Source organism: Octopus bimaculoides, chromosome 11 (genome assembly GCF_046866305.1).
Source record: "Octopus bimaculoides isolate indiv1 chromosome 11, ASM4686630v1, whole genome shotgun sequence".
NCBI lineage: Eukaryota > Metazoa > Mollusca > Cephalopoda > Octopoda > Octopodidae > Octopus > Octopus bimaculoides.
This window is the reverse complement of record NC_142938.1, coordinates 78,861,515-78,883,565: the sequence shown is the minus strand read 5'-3', so window position 1 is coordinate 78,883,565 and position 22,051 is coordinate 78,861,515. Positions and strand designations below refer to the sequence as shown.

The 22,051-nt window shown below is 41.9% G+C and overlaps 1 long non-coding RNA gene across 5 annotated transcripts in view; it reads left to right on the top strand.

Moving 5' to 3' along the window:
* LOC128249107 (uncharacterized) overlaps nt 1-22,051 on the top strand; it is a 94,423-nt gene that overhangs the window by 18,017 nt on the left and 54,355 nt on the right. For 3 of the 5 annotated variants that reach the window (XR_016243730.1, XR_016243732.1, XR_016243733.1), the window contains exon 4: nt 15,587-15,733. The exons of the other annotated variants lie outside the window; for them this stretch is intronic. This is a non-coding gene — a long non-coding RNA (uncharacterized LOC128249107). Of the gene's footprint in view, nt 1-15,586; nt 15,734-22,051 lie in introns of those variants that run through there. 5 annotated transcript variants of the gene reach the window in all.

Genomic DNA, 22,051 nt, shown 5'->3' with positions numbered 1-22,051 from the left:
AGAACTGGGGAGGGAAAAATCTGGAAATCCTTCTCCACATCACGGAGGAGGCTTCACAGAAAATTCCTCCAAACATTAGATTGGCAGAGGACCACAAGCTGTATGTGGTGGTAGAGGGCAGGCGACCTCGCTGTTACCTATGCAACAGCGAAGCACATCTGAAAAAGGACTGCCCTCTGGCCGCTAAACAAAAACAACAACAACAACAACAACAACAACAACAACAACAACAACAACAACAGAAGCAACTACCAAATACCCCCAACAGAAAAACCTTACTACCAACACCACCAGCAACGCAAAAAACAACAACAGAAATATCAGCAATAACCACAACAGAAAAGACAACAGAAACTGCAAAAACAGAAGAAAAAAAAGAAAATTCCAAGACTGCCTCTCCCTCCCCCATATCACATACACCACACACAAATAACAATCAGCCAACATCAATAAAAACAGCAACACAAACATTCACAGAAACACACACAGACGCACAAAATTTGCCGTTACCTCTTTCTGACTCCTCAGATCTCCCATCATCCGATGAAGAGAGTGGGGAGGAGTGGAAAATAGCTACGAAAGGAAAGAGGAAGCGCAGTAAGAAGAAAACAAAACAAAATGCAAACACAAACAAAGCAGGGAGATTCACATCTCCCGAAAATACTACTAACACCAATAGTAATATAAAAAAAACAATGCTAACAGCAATAGACAGTACAAACACAGAGTTGATGAATTACATCAACTCTAAAACAAACATCACAAATAACGTTATCAAAACCAACAACCACCCACGTACAACACCGCCAAAACACATTAAAATTATTCATGTAACACCAGCATTACACAACACAATAAAATCCCTCTACCCCAACTCGGTAGGGGGATTCCAGAAATATTTGTGCAAGAAATTGTACAATAGCCTCCTTGGTGAAAAATCCAAGGAGGAAACAAAACTTTCTAACGGCAAGTAACACTCTGTTCTTTTGTTTTGTGCTTTAAAGCACACGTATAAATAGAATCATGGTGAAGATTGGTTGTGTGAATGTGCGTGGCTTAGGGTCCCCTTGGAAACAAGGGTACCTCTTAAATGACATCAAGTCACACAATTTGGATATCATAGCCATTAGTGAGACCAGACTCCATGAACCGCGGGCCCTAAAGTCCATGTTTGGCGGACAGTTTAACATTTATTTTTCTCCCTGTCTGCCGAGGATGGGCGGTAGTGGCACGGCGGTTCTTTTTCGCAAGAGTCTGGATCTCCAAGTAAAGACGATATTTACGGACCCGGAGGGTAGACTGGTTGTCCTAGATGTGGACGGCAGCGATGGAGGCGCTTTTCGGTTGCTGGCAGTTTATGTGCCTCCTTTAACAGGTCGGTCAGACTTCTTTCGACGTCTAGAAGTATTCCTGGGAACGTCTCGTCCCTTACTTTTAGTGGGGGATTGGAATGCTACCTTGGACACGCATCTAGACTACGTGGGGAGTGACAAAAGTAGAAGGGGATGCAAAGGCCTCATAGACCTGCTCAGACGCTTCCAGTTGTCTGACAGGTACCGACTCGACCACCCAAATGTGCCAACGTGGACTTGGAGCAACCGCATTGGGTCGTCGAGATCGTATCTAGATAGGATAGTGTGTAGGACAAGAGATAGAGATAGTTTAGGATGTCCACAGTTCCACATAGTCAGCTACACGGATCACAAACTTGTGACGTGTACGCTAGACTTAGATAAGGCGCATAGGCAGGGTCCCGGTTACTGGAAACTAAACGCGTCTTTCCCGTCGAGACAGGTTTTCAGAGACCGGATTAGCACGTTAGTAAAGAGGGCTTTGACGGGAGCCATCGTCAACAACAAATGGTGGTTTGCCCTCAAGAGAGCAGTGAGGGCGGAAGCAATAAGGTATAGCAGGGCACTAGCTGTAGAGAGGAACAGAGTAGAGGGGGAGCTAGTGATAAAGTTAGAAGAGGCATTGCGAAGTGGCATCGCATCCGACGTTTTAGCGGCGAGGTTGGCCCTCGACCAACACTTCAATGCTAAACACGAAGGGTGTGCTGTCAGGGCAAGGATGCGTGCTCTGAGGAATGAAGGTGTTGGAGCCGCACGAGAGGCCCGGGTGGCGGAGGCGCAGCGGGGTAACAGAGCCACCATCCGGTCTCTGGTAGACGAACAGGGGCGCGAATTGCTCGAGCCGAGCAAGATGTGCGAGGCGTTTCAGCGGCATTTTGCCCGACTGTTCGGGAGGAGTGGCGAGCGAGAAGGCAGGGTGGACTTTAGTGCCTACCTGCACAGCTTGCCACGACTCTCGGCAAGAGAGGCGGAGTGCTGCGAAGGGGTCATCACGGCGGAGGAGGTGAGGGACGCGATGGCGGGTTGCTCGACGGACAAATCTCCGGGTTTGGATGGTCTGCCCTACGAGCTTTACAACTGTATGCCAGACTTGTTTGGAGAAGTCTTGGCGGCCGTGTACTGCAACTGGCAGCAGAACGGGAGCATTCCCGGTTTTGTGAGCCGAGGAGCGGTAACGCTGCTGAAGAAAGATCCAAACAAGGGGGACGCCATAGATAACTTTAGGCCCATCACTCTGCTCAATGCAGACATGAAAATTTTGGCCAAGGTGTTAGCCAAGCGGTTGGCGCTTGTCATCGAGAAACTGGTCGGCACGGAGCAGACGTGCGCCGTGCCGGGCCGGAGCATCCATGACAACCTCCATCTGATGCGCTACATCATAGAGAGGGTAGTTAAGGAACCTGGCATGGGTGGGGCCCTGATCAATTTGGATCAATCCAAAGCTTTCGATAGGGTAGACCATCGATACTTGGAGGCCGTCCTCGAAGCGGCCGGCTTCGGTCCCGTTTTCCGCGGCTGGATGGCTGCCTTGTACACAGGCATCCGTTCGGTTGTTCGCGTCAATGGACGTCTATCGGGACCCTTCGACATTGCACGTTCGGTTCGTCAGGGATGCCCCCTGTCGCCGCTCCTGTACGTATTGACTCTCGAGCCACTACTGCGGAAGCTGGCGACGCTGAGGGGCATCCCGCGAGAACTGGGGTGCGGGACGAGCGTGTCGGCATACGCGGACGACGTCACCGTCATAGCGTCTAGCCACGAGCACATTGAGCTTGTCGGCGAGACGCTGAAAGACTACGAAGCGGTGACGGGAGCGAAAATCAACCGGGATAAGTCGGTGGGTTTGCTGCTCGGCACCTGGAGAAGCAAGCCCATACCGTCCGGCAGCGCCTCAGTAGTGGGACGCTGGACGGACGGTCCGGTCAAGTTGCTCGGAGTCTGGTTCGGTCCGGACCTGCAAACGGAGAAGAACTGGGACGAGATAACGAGTAGGGTGGCCACTCTCTGCCGGCAATGGTCCGAGAGGAAGCTGTCCCTAAAAGGTCGGGCGGAGGTGGCGAACGCGTACATCGCGTCCGTCATCGAATACCGCCTGACCGTCGTGCCTTGTCCCGATCGCGCCATCACCGAAATGGAGCGCATCCTCTTCCGCTTTTTGTGGAAAGGAAGCGTTCCGATGGTGAGGCGATCCGTTTGTTGCCAACACCCGCTGAAAGGAGGGCTGGGCATGCCGTGGTTGATGATGCGCAGACATGCGCTGAGACTGCGACATCTCCGGCTCTACGTAGACGACGGTGAGCAGGTGTGGTCGCCGTTTGTGCGACGCGCTTTCCCGCAGCTCGTCTCCATGACCGAGCTGCAGTCGTGGATCAAAAAGAGGCCGAGGAATGGCGAATGGCACCGTGAGTGTCGCGTTGCTCTGCAACAACTTTGCCGTCCCGGGTCGACCTTGAGCGGCTGCATCACAACGAAGTCATTCTATAGGGGATTAGTGGAGGGCAGGTACGACGACGATCTCGGGGCGAACCTGGGCGTCGACGAGGAATACCTGACCCGCCTGTTCAGGACGACTTTCGGGCCGGGACCTATGGACAACTTCCAGAGATCCCTGGCCTGGCAGTGTTACCGAGAGGCGCTACCCGTTCGGGATAAGCTCTATAGACACGGCTCGCGAAATGCGGGGCCGACCTGCCCGAGATGCGGTCAGAGCGATGAAACCGTTCTGCACGCACTCGTGCAGTGTCCAACCATTTCGGAGCTGTGGGCTTATGTCGAACGACTGCTGTCGCGTGTGGGACGAGTCGGTTTATCAACCGAGTCTATCGTCAATATCGTCACGCCTCCTTCCTTTAAACGGGAAGGAAGAGCTGTATTTATCGTACTTGTGGCTATGGCCAAAGAATGCATCTGGTGGACGCGTCTGAAAGGATTAGAGACAAATACTTTCCTCTCTGGTCAATCTCTCATCAACTTTTTCAAGTATCACTTGAAAAGGAAGGTGAGAGTAGAGAGGCAAGTGTTGTCCAGCAAATGTTTCGAAAAAAGATGGATACATGTAGCAAGAATGGCACGTATAAATGACGAAGCCACCTTGACCATGATTCTATAAAACGTTTTAAAATTTTGTAAACAGAGAAATTTTATTTAACAAACTGTGACGCTAAAGACCGAGGTTACCGTGGTCTTTTCGTAGGTTTTTCTTTCCACGGATAACCTCCCCATTTATTGGGAATTTTTTGTATTTTTCGTATTTTTTGTAAATACCCCAAACGTTTTGCGATGGTTTTTTTTTTTTTTTTTTTTTTTTTTTTTTTCATCGTTGTCCCCACTTTTGTTTTTTTTCTGCTTTGTTTTCGACCCCCTCGAAAAGAAAAACTCTACATTTGTATTTTGTCCCCTCTGTGTTGAGCCCTGTGTGGCTAATAAAGAAACCTATCTATCTATCTATCTATCTATCTCTTCTCACGGACGTGCTGTCATATCGGCTGCGAAGGTAAACGTTTATTTGACCATTTACTGTCCACATTTTGTTGGAATTTTTAAATAATTTTGTTGCGAAGCACCTAGGCTTCATTTGTGTGTATTTTCAAGGGCAGGAATTGACCCCCAGGGGCAGTTTCGGCCCTAGCAAAATACAAAAATTTCCTTCTTGACATTTGAAAAATGTCGAGAAACATAATTTTGGAACGCTTGTCTTGTTCTTTTGACAAGCATTTCCCGAGGCTTCAGATGCCAGAAGAGAAAAAAGAACAGAATAGCGCGTGCTCATGCAGTGACAGGAACGCAGTTGCTATAAACGTCACAAAGACTGTGAGTACAGCTACTAACAGCCCTCTCACCACCACCACCACCACCACCAACACCAACAACAAAAACAAAACTGTAACCAAGGTTACAAAACCATGCGTGAAAACCGTCACAAATGTCTCTGACGTAAGCACCACTGCTGCTGACGCCATCATCACCACCACCAACGACAACAACAACAACAACAACAACAGCAACAACGACAACAACAACAACAACAGCAACAACAAGGAAGTAAAGTTATCGGCCGTCAGCAATGACACCATCACCTGTTCAACAAACTCTGCTGCCACTACCACCACCTTTGAACCAGGCAGTACATACACCAACATAAACAAAAATATCCAGAAGAACATGTCCGCCAGCACAACAAAAACAAATTTCGCAAATGCTCTAAAGGAAAAAAGAACAACAGTGACATTCACACAAAAACAAATAAAAGACACAAAATCCCTTCTTACGAAAGAAGGAGATGATGTCAGAATTAACATCCCAAAAGATATTATAGAAATGAAAAACAAAAAGTGCATCATTTATAAACTGGTAAACACAAAAACCAGACGTGTAGAAAATGTTAGCACAGATAAAATTGAAGTTTGTCTTAGAAAAATTTGGCCTTATCAGAATCATGTCACCTGGGGAAGGAAATTTGGAACGGTGCAAGTAAGGTTTCTGGATGAAAATTTAGCTAAACAATTTTCGACACTCTCTCTCCGCACAGATGACTTGGTAATGATACCGAGTTATCTAGGACAGAGAGTGACCAAAGTTATGATAAAAAATGTGCCATCGGAGGTGGACACCCAATGGCTAATATCGGCCGTGTGCCTGGAAATGGAGGAGGCAAATATTTTGGAGATTACGGTCGGAGAGGAAAAGAACTGGGGAGGGAAAAATCTGGAAATCCTTCTCCACATCACGGAGGAGGCTTCACAGAAAATTCCTCCAAACATTAGATTGGCAGAGGACCACAAGCTGTATGTGGTGGTAGAGGGCAGGCGACCTCGCTGTTACCTATGCAACAGCGAAGCACATCTGAAAAAGGACTGCCCTCTGGCCGCTAAACAAAAACAACAACAACAACAACAACAACGACAGAAGCAACTACCAAATACCCCCAACAGAAAAACCTTACTACCAACACCACCAGCAACGCAAAAAACAACAACAGAAATATCAGCAATAACCACAACAGAAAAGACAACAGAAACTGCAAAAACAGAAGAAAAAAAAGAAAATTCCAAGACTGCCTCTCCCTCCCCCATATCACATACACCACACATAAATAACAAGGAGCCAACAGCAATAAAAACAGCAACACAAACATTCACAGAAACACACACAGACGCACAAAATTTGCCGTTACCTCTTTCTGACTCCTCAGATCTCCCATCATCCGATGAAGAGAGTGAGGAGGAGTGGAAAATAGCTACGAAAGGAAAGAGGAAGCGCAGTAAGAAGAAAACAAAACAAAATGCAAACACAAACAAAGCAGGGAGATTCACATCTCCCGAAAATACTACTAACACCAATAGTAATATAAAAAAAACAATGCTAACAGCAATAGACAGTACAAACACAGAGTTGATGAATTACATCAACTCTAAAACAAACATCACAAATAACGATATCAAAACCAACAACCACCCACGTACAACACCGCCAAAACACATTAAAATTATTCATGTAACACCAGCATTACACAACACAATAAAATCCCTCTACCCCAACTCGGTAGGGGGATTCCAGAAATATTTGTGCAAGAAATTGTACAATAGCCTCCTTGGTGAAAAATCCAAGGAGGAAACAAAACTTTCTAACGGCAAGTAACACTCTGTTCTTTTGTTTTGTGCTTTAAAGCACACGTATAAATAGAATCATGGTGAAGATTGGTTGTGTGAATGTGCGTGGCTTAGGGTCCCCTTGGAAACAAGGGTACCTCTTAAATGACATCAAGTCACACAATTTGGATATCATAGCCATTAGTGAGACCAGACTCCATGAACCGCGGGCCCTAAAGTCCATGTTTGGCGGACAGTTTAACATTTATTTTTCTCCCTGTCTGCCGAGGATGGGCGGTAGTGGCACGGCGGTTCTTTTTCGCAAGAGTCTGGATCTCCAAGTAAAGACGATATTTACGGACCCGGAGGGTAGACTGGTTGTCCTAGATGTGGACGGCAGCGATGGAGGCGCTTTTCGGTTGCTGGCAGTTTATGTGCCTCCTTTAACAGGTCGGTCAGACTTCTTTCGACGTCTAGAAGTATTCCTGGGAACGTCTCGTCCCTTACTTTTAGTGGGGGATTGGAATGCTACCTTGGACACGCATCTAGACTACGTGGGGAGTGACAAAACTAGAAGGGGATGCAAAGGCCTCATAGACCTGCTCAGACGCTTCCAGTTGTCTGACAGGTACCGACTTGACCACCCAAATGTGCCAACGTGGACTTGGAGCAACCGCATTGGGTCGTCGAGATCGTATCTAGATAGGATAGTGTGTAGGACAAGAGATAGAGATAGTTTAGGATGTCCACAGTTCCACATAGTCAGCTACACGGATCACAAACTTGTGACGTGTACGCTAGACTTAGATAAGGCACATAGGCAGGGTCCCGGTTACTGGAAACTAAACGCGTCTTTCCCGTCGAGACAGGTTTTCAGAGACCGGATTAGCACGTTAGTAAAGAGGGCTTTGACGGGAGCCATCGTCAACAACAAATGGTGGTTTGCCCTCAAGAGAGCAGTGAGGGCGGAAGCAATAAGGTATAGCAGGGCACTAGCTGTAGAGAGGAACAGAGAAGAGGGGGAGCTAGTGATAAAGTTAGAAGAGGCATTGCGAAGTGGCATCGCATCCGACATTTTAGCGGCGAGGTTGGCCCTCGACCAACACTTCAATGCTAAACACGAAGGGTGTGCTGTCAGGGCAAGGATGCGTGCTCTGAGGAATGAAGGTGTTGGAGCCGCACGAGAGGCCCGGGTGGCGGAGGCGCAGCGGGGTAACAGAGCCACCATCCGGTCTCTGGTAGACGAACAGGGGCGCGAATTGCTCGAGCCGAGCAAGATGTGCGAGGCGTTTCAGCGGCATTTTGCCCGACTGTTCGGGAGGAGTGGCGAGCGAGAAGGCAGGGTGGACTTTAGTGCCTACCTGCACAGCTTGCCACGACTCTCGGCAAGAGAGGCGGAGTGCTGCGAAGGGGTCATCACGGCGGAGGAGGTGAGGGACGCGATGGCGGGTTGCTCGACGGACAAATCTCCGGGTTTGGATGGTCTGCCCTACGAGCTTTACAACTGTATGCCAGACTTGTTTGGAGAAGTCTTGGCGGTCGTGTACTGCAACTGGCAGCAGAACGGGAGCATTCCCGGTTTTGTGAGCCGAGGAGCGGTAACGCTGCTGAAGAAAGATCCAAACAAGGGGGACGCTATAGATAACTTTAGGCCCATCACTCTGCTCAATGCAGACATGAAAATTTTGGCCAAGGTGTTAGCCAAGCGGTTGGCGCTTGTCATCGAGAAACTGGTCGGCACGGTGCAGACGTGCGCCGTGCCGGGCCGGAGCATCCATGACAACCTCCATCTGATGCGCTACATCATAGAGAGGGTAGTTAAGGAACCTGGCATGGGTGGGGCCCTGATCAATTTGGATCAATCGAAAGCTTTCGATAGGGTAGACCATCGATACTTGGAGGCCGTCCTCGAAGCGGCCGGCTTCGGTCCCGTTTTCCGCGGCTGGCTGGCTGCCTTGTACACAGGCATCCGTTCGGTTGTTCGCGTCAATGGACGTCTATCGGGACCCTTCGACATTGCACGTTCGGTTCGTCAGGGATGCCCCCTGTCGCCGCTCCTGTACGTATTGACTCTCGAGCCACTACTGCGGAAGCTGGCGACGCTGAGGGGCATCCCGCGAGAACTGGGGTGCGGGACGAGCGTGTCGGCATACGCGGACGACGTCACCGTCATAGCGTCTAGCCACGAGCACATCGAGCTTGTCGGCGAGACGCTGAAAGACTACGAAGCGGTGACGGGAGCGAAAATCAACCGGGATAAGTCGGTGGGTTTGCTGTTCGGCACCTGGAGAAGCAAGCCCATACCGTCCGGCAGCGCCTCAGTAGTGGGACGCTGGACGGACGGTCCGGTCAAGTTGCTCGGAGTCTGGTTCGGTCCGGACCTGCAAACGGAGAAGAACTGGGACGAGATAACGAGTAGGGTGGCCACTCTCTGCCGGCAATGGTCCGAGAGGAAGCTGTCCCTAAAAGGTCGGGCGGAGGTGGCGAACGCGTACATCGCGTCCGTCATCGAATACCGCCTGACCGTTGTGCCTTGTCCCGATCGCGCCATCACCGAAATGGAGCGCATCCTCTTCCGCTTTTTGTGGAAAGGAAGCGTTCCGATGGTGAGGCGATCCGTTTGTTGCCAACACCCGCTGAAAGGAGGGCTGGGCATGCCGTGGTTGATGATGCGCAGACATGCGCTGAGACTGCGACATCTCCGGCTCTACGTAGACGACGGTGAGCAGGTGTGGTCGCCGTTTGTGCGACGCGCTTTCCCGCAGCTCGTCTCTATGACCGAGCTGCAGTCGTGGATCAAAAAGAGGCCGAGGAATGGCGAATGGCACCGTGAGTGTCGCGTTGCTCTGCAACAACTTTGCCGTCCCGGGTCGACCTTGAGCGGCTGCATCACAACGAAGTCATTCTATAGGGGATTAGTGGAGGGCAGGTACGACGACGATCTCGGGGCGAACCTGGGCGTCGACGAGGAATACCTGACCCGCCTGTTCAGGACGACTTTCGGGCCAGGACCTATGGACAACTTCCAGAGATCCCTGGCCTGGCAGTGTTACCGAGAGGCGCTACCCGTTCGGGATAAGCTCTATAGACACGGCTCGCGAAATGCGGGGCCGACCTGCCCGAGATGCGGTCAGAGCGATGAAACCGTTCTGCACGCACTCGTGCGGTGTCCAACCATTTCGGAGCTGTGGGCTTATGTCGAACGACTGCTGTCGCGTGTGGGACGAGTCGGTTTATCAACCGAGTCTATCGTCAATATCGTCACGCCTCCTTCCTTTAAACGGGAAGGAAGAGCTGTATTTATCGTACTTGTGGCTATGGCCAAAGAATGCATCTGGTGGACGCGTCTGAAAGGATTAGAGACAAATACTTTCCTCTCTGGTCAATCTCTCATCAACTTTTTCAAGTATCACTTGAAAAGGAAGGTGAGAGTAGAGAGGCAAGTGTTGTCTAGCAAATGTTTCGAAAAAAGATGGATACATGTAGCAAGAATGGCACGTATAAATGACGAAGCCACCTTGACCATGATTCTATAAAACGTTTTAAAATTTTGTAAACAAAGAAATTTTATTTAACAAACTGTGACGCTAAAGACCGAGGTTACCGTGGTCTTTTCGTAGGTTTTTCTTTCCACGGATAACCTCCCCATTTATTGGGAATTTTTTGTATTATTTCGTATTTTTTGTAAATACCCCAAACGTTTTGCGATGTTTTTTTTTTTTTTTTTTTTCATCGTTGTCCCCACTTTTTTTTTTTTTTTTTTTTCTGCTTTGTTTTCGACCCCCTCGAAAAGAAAAACTCTACATTTGTATTTTGTCCCCTCTGTGTTGAGCCCTGTGTGGCTAATAAAGAAACCTATCTATCTATCTATCTATAAATATAAATATATATTTAAACACAAAATAAAAGAAGCTCTGGTGCAATAAATATCATTAACTATATATACTTAACATATATGCTTCGTGTATTTGCTGGTGGGCTGCTATTGGTGCAGTGGATATATACCGTCTCAAAGCGGCAGGTGTTAACATATATGATATAAATATATATACATTCATACATACATATGTATGTATACACATATATATGTATGTGCAGCCACTACACTTTCCTTTTCTTCTCTCCTTGTTTCTCTCCTTGTTTCTTTCTACTTCCTTTCTGTGGCTGAGCGTAGGCTCGAAACGTTAAAGACTTTTTCACTTCCCGAGCGTTATACTAATACATTTGTTTGTTTTGTACACCACCTGTCTTGGTCTTTTTTTTTTGTGAGTTCTCCCCATATATTACTCTTTACTCTTTACTCTTTACTCTTTTACTTGTTTCATGCATGGCCACAGTCAAATGACTGAAACAAGTAAAAGGGTGAAAGAGTATTTGTGCATATTAATGGTTATCAATATATCGTGAAATAACATGTTTATTGTGGTATGAGAATACCTTATATGGACGTGCTGTGCTTAAAAACACAACGTATAATTATTATCTGTATGCATATGGCAAACTTAACGTAAGTATATCGTTGAAAATTCCGATGCCATAGTTATAGTTTCGGGAAAATTCCTTTTAAAGACGTGATATATTAAACAAATTTACATATAGGAGGTAGACGGAACGAAATTGTCGCGGAAGCGATTGTGTGAGTGACAGATGAGAGTGACTGTGAGAGCGACAGATGCGCTTTGTCAATGCCACACACTCGTGTCACCTCCGATACGAACTTGCCACGGCCAGTATGAAGTGTATATAAACAGTAAATAAATAAAATACCAGAGCTGAAAGGATATCGCTAGATTAAATAGAATCCATATCATGCAATAGAATATATATATATATATCAATCAAAATACATATAAAATTAGAAGTGTAGCGAAGTTGAGTATTCGGAAAGATGAGGTGACAAGGGAAACCTGGTGCTCGAAGCAAAAGACAACGGGTTATATATATATGAGCACAAAGTAAGAAAATATAAATGGGTTTGCTGTTGTGAGAGGCCTCATTTTCCATATTATATTTTTATAGTAGTGAGGAACTATCGTTACGATACTTGCTTTTCTCTTTCTTTCTTTGTTTCATTCTTTCTTTTGTACCACCATAAATGTCTGAACAAAATATCAATGAATCATATATCTGAGAAAAAAGTGTAACTAAAATGAACATGTTGGTTTTTCTTTCATCATGTCAAGATACAAAATTACCATTTTATAGTCACGAAGTCATCAATATTTTATTTCAAATTAGGTAAAATATGACAAGATTACCCAAGAAGAAAGCTCTCGAACATTAGTAGGACCGAATTAAATTTATAAGCTAAATTGACTCGAATTAACCTCCTACAATGGCTTAAAAAGTTTAGAGTTTTAAGCTGTTTTTCGTTCGTGAAAATAAAAATACATAATACAGGAAGAATTACAGAAACATTATATTTATAAAATATTATTTATTATTCATTTGGAAACAACACGACATAAATCAGACACAAATATATGAAATCATTACGATGTGGGTGGCGACTTCTACAGAACATGTTTAGTAATATTTTAAAGAATGTGTTTGTCATTCGTAAGAGAGAGCACAAAAATATTAAGTCACATAAATGTTGATTTTTGCCTCACAAACCGGCAGATCTAGGTTCGACACTTCTACGTGGGTTTTTGAGCAGGTGTCATATGCCCTGTACTTCTGATTGCGAAGTGCATGGAAGGTAGCATTTAGTTGGCAGAAACTGTGCAGAAGCCCACAAAACATGCGTGCGTGTGTGGATGGTGTGTCCGTCGTGTTCTAATATATATATATTAATTGATTGATTGATTAATTAAGAGTAGATATATACATACATACGTGCATACATGCATACATACATATAGATATAAAGATGATATATACATTTATAAAGTACATTTAGAAATATTTAGAAGCATATTTCTATGTATAAATGAACACGTGCATTTACATATACACATGTATATACATATCTATCGTGGAGGCGCAATGGCCCAGTGGTTAGGGCAGCGGACTCGCGGTCATAAGATCGTGGTTTCGATTCCCAGACCGGGCGTTGTGAGTGTTTATTAAGCGAAAACACCTAAAGCACCACGAGGCTCCGACAGGGGATGGTGGCGAACCCTGCTCTACTCTTTCACCACAACTTTCTAGCTCTCTTACTTCCTGTTTCTGTTGTGCCTGTAATTCAAAGGGTCAGCCTTGTCACGCTGAATATCCCCGAGAACTACGTTAGGGGTACACGTGTCTGTGGAGTGCTCAGCCACTTGCACGTTAATTTCACGAGCAGGCTGTTCCGTTGGTCGGATCAACTGGAACCCTCGACGTCGTAAGTGACGGAGTGCCAACAAAGATATCTATCTGTCTATCTATCTATCTATCTATCTATCTATCTATCTATGTATATATGTGTGTGGGGTGATTTGAAGGTGCGTATTAAAAGAAATGGGTTAAATATATCAAACACTCAGATAACAATAAATTCGGAGTATTAGACGATGAGAGCAAGAATTGTGAAAAATTATATCATTAATTGATCATTCCGCCGTAAGAAAATATCTCTAACAGATTAACATAAACAGGAAGCAAGTTAAGAAGAAATATAATATTCTAAGAAAAGTTAGTTTATTATTTGACTTTTGATGATGTCAGTATGAACGTATGTGTACGTGTATATAAATGCATTGAATGAACCACTGAGGTTAAGCTTGAAATCTTACTTAATTAATAGGTTTCTCTGTGGGTGCGCGTGCGTGTACATTGAAGATCTGTAGCCCAGTGATTAGGCAACTAAAATCTTTTACTATAATGTCGAATTCATGATTCCACTCCCAAAATATATGTATTTTCAACGCGTTTTATTTATTGGATTACAATTCTAATTGGAATTTCTTATATTACTACACTGTAGAATAAATCGAAGACTTTTAGCCAGCACTCTCTTCTACAAATTTCTAAATTCTCTTAAAGAACATTACAATGTATAAAAGACAGTTGTTTATGGCAGTTCAGTGTAGTTAATTTACTTTAATTTACACGCCTTGTCCTCTCTAAAACCATAGCTTTATACAATACTACATCGAATCTAAACAGCGTTTAATGCGTCAGTAATTTTACATAGTTATTATCCAGTATTGTACACATCACGTCAGAATGTTAGTATAGTGGCAAGTCAAAAGTTTGTGTGAATGTTTAGGAAACAAACTAAACATTGTAGAAGAAACAAAGGCTATTTCTGTCGGTGCAGTATAAACAATATCAGATAAATTTCTATGAAATTTCAAATGATAAAGATTATATTTATTTGAAGAAATATTTCTCTAACGTTATATTCGTCACTCTTGACAGTAGGCTGCTATTATTGCTGTTGAAGTTCTAGTAATGTTAGCGAAGTTTTATCTTTGTATCAAATAGAATAAGAGTTTATCAAGTAAATAATCTAGCGCTTCCATTGTAGATGTATTTCAGAATATCTGCGAAAGTAACAAATACAACAAAGCGCATCTCGATGGCACTTCTCCTTCACACTTTCCTATCCTCTTTTCCACAATTCAATCCCCGTATGTATCTATTATTTTTCCAGTTGATTTCTCTGTATTAAGTCTCATTCCTTTCTTTTCCTTTTGTCTCTTTGCGCGCGCACACACACACACACACACACACACACACACACACACACACACGCATACATGATATATGATGGCGTTCCTGTGTGTTTATATGTGTGTATATGTGCGTACGACCAAGTCTACCTCCGTTTCTTTCGCTCTCTTCACTCTTCCTATCAAAATATCCTTTCTTTCCATTTATCGTCTGCTATGTTGATTCCATTTTGTTTTCGCATTCCTGCATTTTTAATGCTTTTGTTATTCTTTCCCATCATCATAGTTATCGTTTTTATCATCATTATCAGAAGCAACTTGTTCAAATATGTTCTTTTCTCTTGAAATATCGCCAGGCGCTCACCGCTCTCTTCCAGTCAGACAATGTGGTCGGTGAAAGTTCCCGTTAGCAATATATAAAGACCTAGTGGTTGGTAAAAGTGTTGGCGTTCTCGGAGAAACTCTAACAGAATATGAATACGATGACATGCGCATATTAATACACATACATACACATACATACACATACATTCACATGTATGCAAGCTCACATACACAAACACATGCGTACTTGAAATCGTACCAAATATTTTCATTATTTAAAATAACTAGTTCCCTTGCCCTTAGTTTACATCATTTAAATTTTTCTCACAAATACATCCTTCTTTTCAAATTTTATTGAAAATAATACTTAATCATTCCTGATGGTAAGTCTGTTTTCTGTTGTTTTTATGGTATTTTTTTTATTATCGATTTATTGATCTCCCATCATAACTTCTAAATATATGAAACGTGGCCTTAATTTTGTTTTTATCGTGTTCTCTGATCGAGCATATTAATAGACATAGAAAAAATTGCAATTGTTACAAAGGCTGTTCTTTGGATCTCCATAGTTTTTGACATTTTAATTATTTTTATGAAGTTTTCATTATTGATATAAAATTGGAATGTATTGTTTTACCGAACGTAAGCTGTGATTAACTTTAGTATTATGGTTGACAGCAAATAGAACATTTATGGTTTCATTTTTTTCTCTGCCAAACAGGATAAAAAATAATACATCGAGTGAAAGAGTACATAAGCCACAAATCAAAGATTCCTCTGATAGAAGTTTAAAGTTGTAAACTGCGAAGGCGTTTGCACGCTGCAAACACTTCTTTCCATAAAACCAGTATCATTCAGTGTTCTTTTAAATATATTTTATATAATAAATAAATTTTAATTTTTAAAAAATCTTCCTTCGAACGATATGACTATCAAGAATCTTTTATAAAAATCTACAAAGGGAAGTGGATATACTAAAAATATTAAATAAATTTAATACAAAAAAATGTATATATGTATACATATAAAAAGAATTCGAGTTACACAAAATGGAAATGATATAAGGAATTCTGGGGTCTTGGTGGTCTAAAATACTGCTTGTAACTTGATTCCATCATCGGATACCACCAGCTTCCGTCTTCAGGGAAGAATTTTACATTTGAGGTGTTGTATATATATATATATATATATATATATATATATATATATATATATATATATATATATATATATATATATATATCAGCAGTGGAGTAAGACGTACAGAATCATTCGAAATACAAAGTTTTCAACCTAATAGGCAACATGTTGGCAATCTGATGGCATCTTGGTGTTTTGTCCATTATACGAAAAAACAAATGATTTTCGAGAAGAAACTCGAGAGAAGCTGAAGGAAAATGATAAATGTTAATAGGAGGAAGAATTAATGTGATGGTTCAAATAATGTAATTTGTAATATGGAAGAAATAACTTGTTTCTATTTATATGGCTAACATATTTGCTGGAAGATATTCAAATATTTCATATTTTAATCACATCAGACATGTTTTATTGTCTATAACATTTAGCTTTTAACTATAATTAAACTTGGGGAATTATAATATATCAATATTCATGAGATAACGATTTAAAATTACGGTAAATCAACGAAAGCTTTGTCAATAAGATTGCACTCGAGCAACGTTTATTTTTAAAATAACCAATCAATATGTCAAGGAACGTGCTTTAGTGGTAAATGTACTCGGACCCCGACGGTAAAGTCATGAGTTCGGTCCTGGCGGTATACCGTGTCCTTGAGCAAGACAATTGATTTCACGCTTGTCCTGTCCACCCATTCTGTCAAAAATGTGTTGTACATGGAGCTTAATAGGCGAAACTTGGCACATTTAGTGTGTAACGCTCAAATGCTTCGAGAACTACAATAATGGCACGCATGCGTGTGGACTGCTCAGCTACTTTCACATCAGTTTCACAAGCAGGCTTTTCCGTTGACCGCATCACGTTGACCACACGTCTTCCTAACTGATGAAATGCCCAGCCTCCCCAATATTAATTTCAGTGCACCTGTGTTTAATAATCTTCTATTCTTTCTCCTTTGACATATAGTCAAAGGCGGCGAGTTCACAAAAGCGGTAGCACACCGAGCGAAATGCTTAGTGTTATTTCGTCTGTCTTTACGTTCTGGGTTCAAATTCCGCCGAGGTCGACTTTCCCCTTCATCCTTTCAGCATCGATAAATTAAATACCAGTTACGTACTGGGATCGATCAAATCGAATGACCACCTCCCCCAAAATTTCGGGCCTTGTGCTTAGAGTTGAAAAGATTTGACATATAGTCAGTAGTAAATCTCATCTCTGCCAATAATCCAGAATTATGACACATCAGCCAGATACGAAATATATAAATTATCCATGTTCACTAAATGTTACAGTAAATATTTTCCTTGATATCCATCACATATAAATATGTGTACAACTGTGAATTTTTTATGCTATCATCAAACTGCGTATATCGCATACATATTGTAATTGTCTGGCTGACAGCTTAGTTGCAATGGCGTTTACGGTCAATATATCAGCTAATACAGATCGGTTATTTATTATTGTGTAATATCACTTGTGATTCATTTGTTAAGTATATTGAATACTTCACCGAACGCAAGCATCGATTGGCAATATCTGAAATAATCTACAGTAGTAACAGGTGGACGGTGATAGTTGTGTGCGACTGCTTGATTTTTTTACCACCCGGCAGTAAGTAATTGCATTTTCTCGATTCCTTCTGTTCTAACTGGCCATTTGCACGCTACTAACTGCTTCGGAACCGTTCCAAAACAGAATGATTTCATGTCTCTCGAAGTTTCTAGATTTTTATGCTTACGCGTATTCACTGAAGCGCACGCATGCACGCGCGCGCGCACACGCACATATACACATACACACATTCACACACACATGGATACTGACGCCATAAGAATCTGGTAACTTCGAGATGAGTTGGATGGTTCCCCATCAGCTTTCACTATGGAATCCATTTGTGGTTGTTCAAACAACTGGATTGCCTCCTCATTCAATTCATGTAAAAATGATTGTTAGGCGACATTAGTGTAATAAACTGCCAGGCAAGACAGTATTTCTGAATTACAGAGTCAAAATATCAACAGGTTTATATATAGGTTCCACCTACCTTGTTGCACTCGTTAGGTATGGGTCGATATAAGAGTACAGAGAATGAGACTTGCCCAAGATTCCACGTATTATCATCGATCTTGACATCTGAGAGGTGCAAAGCGAAATTCTTATTCATTCGACAATATACGCATTGGCGCTTCTCTAAATCATCCATAAACTTTCATGGAGTAAACATATATGCTAGCGGCTTTGTTGTCCGGAAATTGGTGATCTGTCCAGAATCTTCTGACGATGATTCGGCCTAAAGCTGAAACCATTCGGTAAAGGTGATATCTCGATCGCCACTTTCCGGCCATCCACGGCCGCTGCCAGCGTGTATGTATAACAATTTTATGTGCGTTGATAGCAAGAACAGATCCCTTCAGCTCTTCAATCTAATGGCATTCTAATCTCTCTTTACAAGTTTAAGGGTCCAAAAGGAGAGTGTAATAATTCTAGAGGGATAACTCTCCTGGTGCAGACCGAGAAGATACTTCCAAGGATCATGTTAGATCGTCTTATTGAGAATGTGTGTCCACATGTGATTCCTGAAGAACAGTGTGGTTCCAGACCTGAGCCAGGGACAATGGGCATGATGACTGAAACAAGCAAAAGAATATCTATCTATCTATATATCTATCTATCTAACTATCTATCTACACACACACACACACACACACACACACACACACACATGCATATATATATATATATATATATATATATATATATAAATATACATACATATACCTATATATGCATACAGGCATGTCCACACAGACTTTTTTAATGATTCAAGAAATTATTGTGTATGGATTTCATATACATTTATTCGCATTTCGTGCCATTGGTGATTGTGAATAATTTCACATGGGGTGTTTACGCTTAGAGTTTCAAAACCTGCCTCTCTTATAAATATTCTCTTCTCTCTTTCTGTATGTGTATGTTTCTTGTTTCTAGTAATGCTAAATAATCATTGTCCTGAAGGCACTCACTGAAGCAGAAACACATGTTCTCCTCTTATCAGCAGACAATCACAATACATTTTCCTCAATGGCAATGTTGATTCCTGAGAATTAATGATTCTTTAGTTTATTCCCACTTCTCATTAGACGTTCTTCGCAATTGCCACACGGCATATATTTACATGTCTCTCGAAGGGTGGATAATTTTAACAGAACAAGAATGTATCTTAAATGATACGATACGATGTGATATGATATGATATATATGTATACATGTATATATGTGTACATACATGTTCATGTGGGTGGTGTGTATACTTGTATCTATTTATGCATGTATGTATGTGTGTATCTATGTATATATATATATATATATATATATATATATATATATGTATATATATATATGCATGAATGTATGTGTGTAAATATGTATTCTCTCTCTCTCTCTCTCTCTCTCTCTCTCTCTCTCTCTCAATCTATGCATTTAGTTCCCCATTGTTACTGCACACATATGAAGTGGTGTTGTTAACTTCAGAAGAAAATGTGGCAAAGCGCCAAACTTCCACAATTCCTTTTATCAATGATATTCAGATTTGACATCAAAACTCTAGCATCACCCATCAAACGTCATAAGAACGACGAGTTGTGAATATCAATCAATCAGTTGTTGCATATGCTTTGGATTTAATTCGATTAACGAATTACTGCTGCGTTAACAGCATTTTGGCAAATGCTGTGTTACATTCCGGCAAAGTTTTTTCTCGTGTTTCAAGAAGCTATTGCATATAAAGCAAACTGTTTATAATTTACTATTGCATAGAGTTTTGGTTAGCATTACAGATATACTGTGAGGAAAATATGAGAAAAATTTCTCTATTATCTCTCTAGTAATTCACTCATCCATTCATATATATGTGTGTGTGCATCTGTGTGAACGAGTGTGTACGTGTGTTTATATGTGTATGCGTGTTTGTGCGCGTGTGTAAACGGAGAGTGAGCCGAGTTGTTATCGTGTCGAACAAAATGTCTCGTTATCTGTACCAATTCTTTGCAACTTGTCTAGAAAATTCAGCTCGACATTTCTGTCAGGATTTCCATCCGTTTGTTAAGACCAGCAACTTGAAAAGCCAAGTGTAAGCAACAGAAATAACGTGTTTCGTTTGATCAAAAGATCTACCGCCACTCTCTCTTGTTCTCTCTCACTACCTATGTATAGGTATCACGTATTCAAATTTGGCGTTCACTGATGTATAATCAATATTTCAGCCAGTAAATCACTGCTACCCTCTCTCTACGTTTATATAAACTGTTCTATTTACACTGACGTCAGTGTCTCATTCTTAAACGCAGGTTAGCTCTGAGTTTACCCATCTAAGGATAATGGAATATGTTGTTCGTTTGCAAGGGAGTTACGGAATTTGCTACATCAAACAAGCAGTTTCTTTAAAATCTTTACCTGAATATATATTGAAGTTTTTCATACTGCTACCTTTACGTATGGTAATCGTTCCTACTATTTCGAGCTCAACACTTTTTTTTTATGTCAGTCATATATTTGTACTTGTTTGGATGGTATTTAATCTCGCCAAGATGTTCGTTCATATTTTCTCTCACAAATGTGGCGTACGATTTTTACCACAAATCCAACCGAAGTTATTTCTACACTTGTGCATTCACTCAAAATGTGTTTTTATTCTAGCAGTATATGAGCAAGCAGCACACATTCAAACCTGCATGGGCGCAATGCTTTGGTTGTGCCGTTAGTATGGCATACATACAATCGTCCTGTACATGTGACATTTCATGCATGGAAGACCATTTCTTGGAAATTTAATACATCCACAGACTGCACAGACTATATTATCTCCTTGTAAATTTAGTTATTCCCCAGATGACTGTTTCTAACCGAGTGAAGTTGTAAGTGAAAGTGGTGATTGCATTTTTCGGGATGCGAATACTGTAGCGTATTTATAAAGATTGGAATAGTTCCCAGTAGAGGAAAAAAATATCAAGATAGTTTTAACGAACGTAAGTAGTTTTCGATTGCAACTTCTAAGTGCAACGTCAATACGATCATACACTTATGCTAGAATAAAAGACGTTTCCGTGAAATTATTGTAGAGTGGCGAGTTAAGCGGAGAAAAAAATGTTTGTGAGCATTCTGAAGGTAATAAACATTGGAGAGTTACAGATGTGTTATAGAGTAATAATGAAAGACACGATGCATCTGGGAATGACGGTGGAGCCAATTTTGGCAAGGTATATAAATGAATTTTAGATGATGATCACGGTTTAATTATACCAGTTAAATGTAACATTTTCCTTATCTTTATCTTGAAGTTTCAATCCCATCAGGCATTATAGATCAAACTTTAGTTGTCCAAGGGCTTTTTTAATTGATATGTCATGGAAATAGATTTAGAACACAGTCATTTAATTCGACTGGGCCAATGCTACTGTCCATTCGATACCAAAGTCAGCCAATTCAGATTCCTTTTTAAATGAGGTCAAGAGCTGACCTGGTATGACAAATTTGTATTGTAACAGTAGTAAAGCCAATTAAGTAATGGTCAGATAACTCCGTGACTAAAGGAAAATTGTATTGAAAAGGATCGGGGAAGAAAAGAAAGATGGTTTAACGTTTCGAACAGACGCCTCTCTTTGGAAACAGAGAAAAGTTCACTAGAAAGGAAGACGGGGGAAGAAAATCGGCAACGATTCACATGTGGTTACATATATATGTGTGTGTGTGTGTGTGTGTATGTGTGTGTGTGTGTGTGTGTGTGTGTGTGTGTGCAAAAAGAGAAAGACAGAAAGAAAGAAAGAGATGCATATCTATATCTATCTATCGATCTATCTATCTATCTATATATATATATACATATATTTATATACATATATATGCTTGTATTCCCATATATATATATATATATGTGTGTGTGTGTGTGTGTATACATGTGTATGTATATATACATATGTATATGTATGTACACATGCATACATAAACACTTTAACGAATATGCATAAGCACACATATGTGTGTGTGT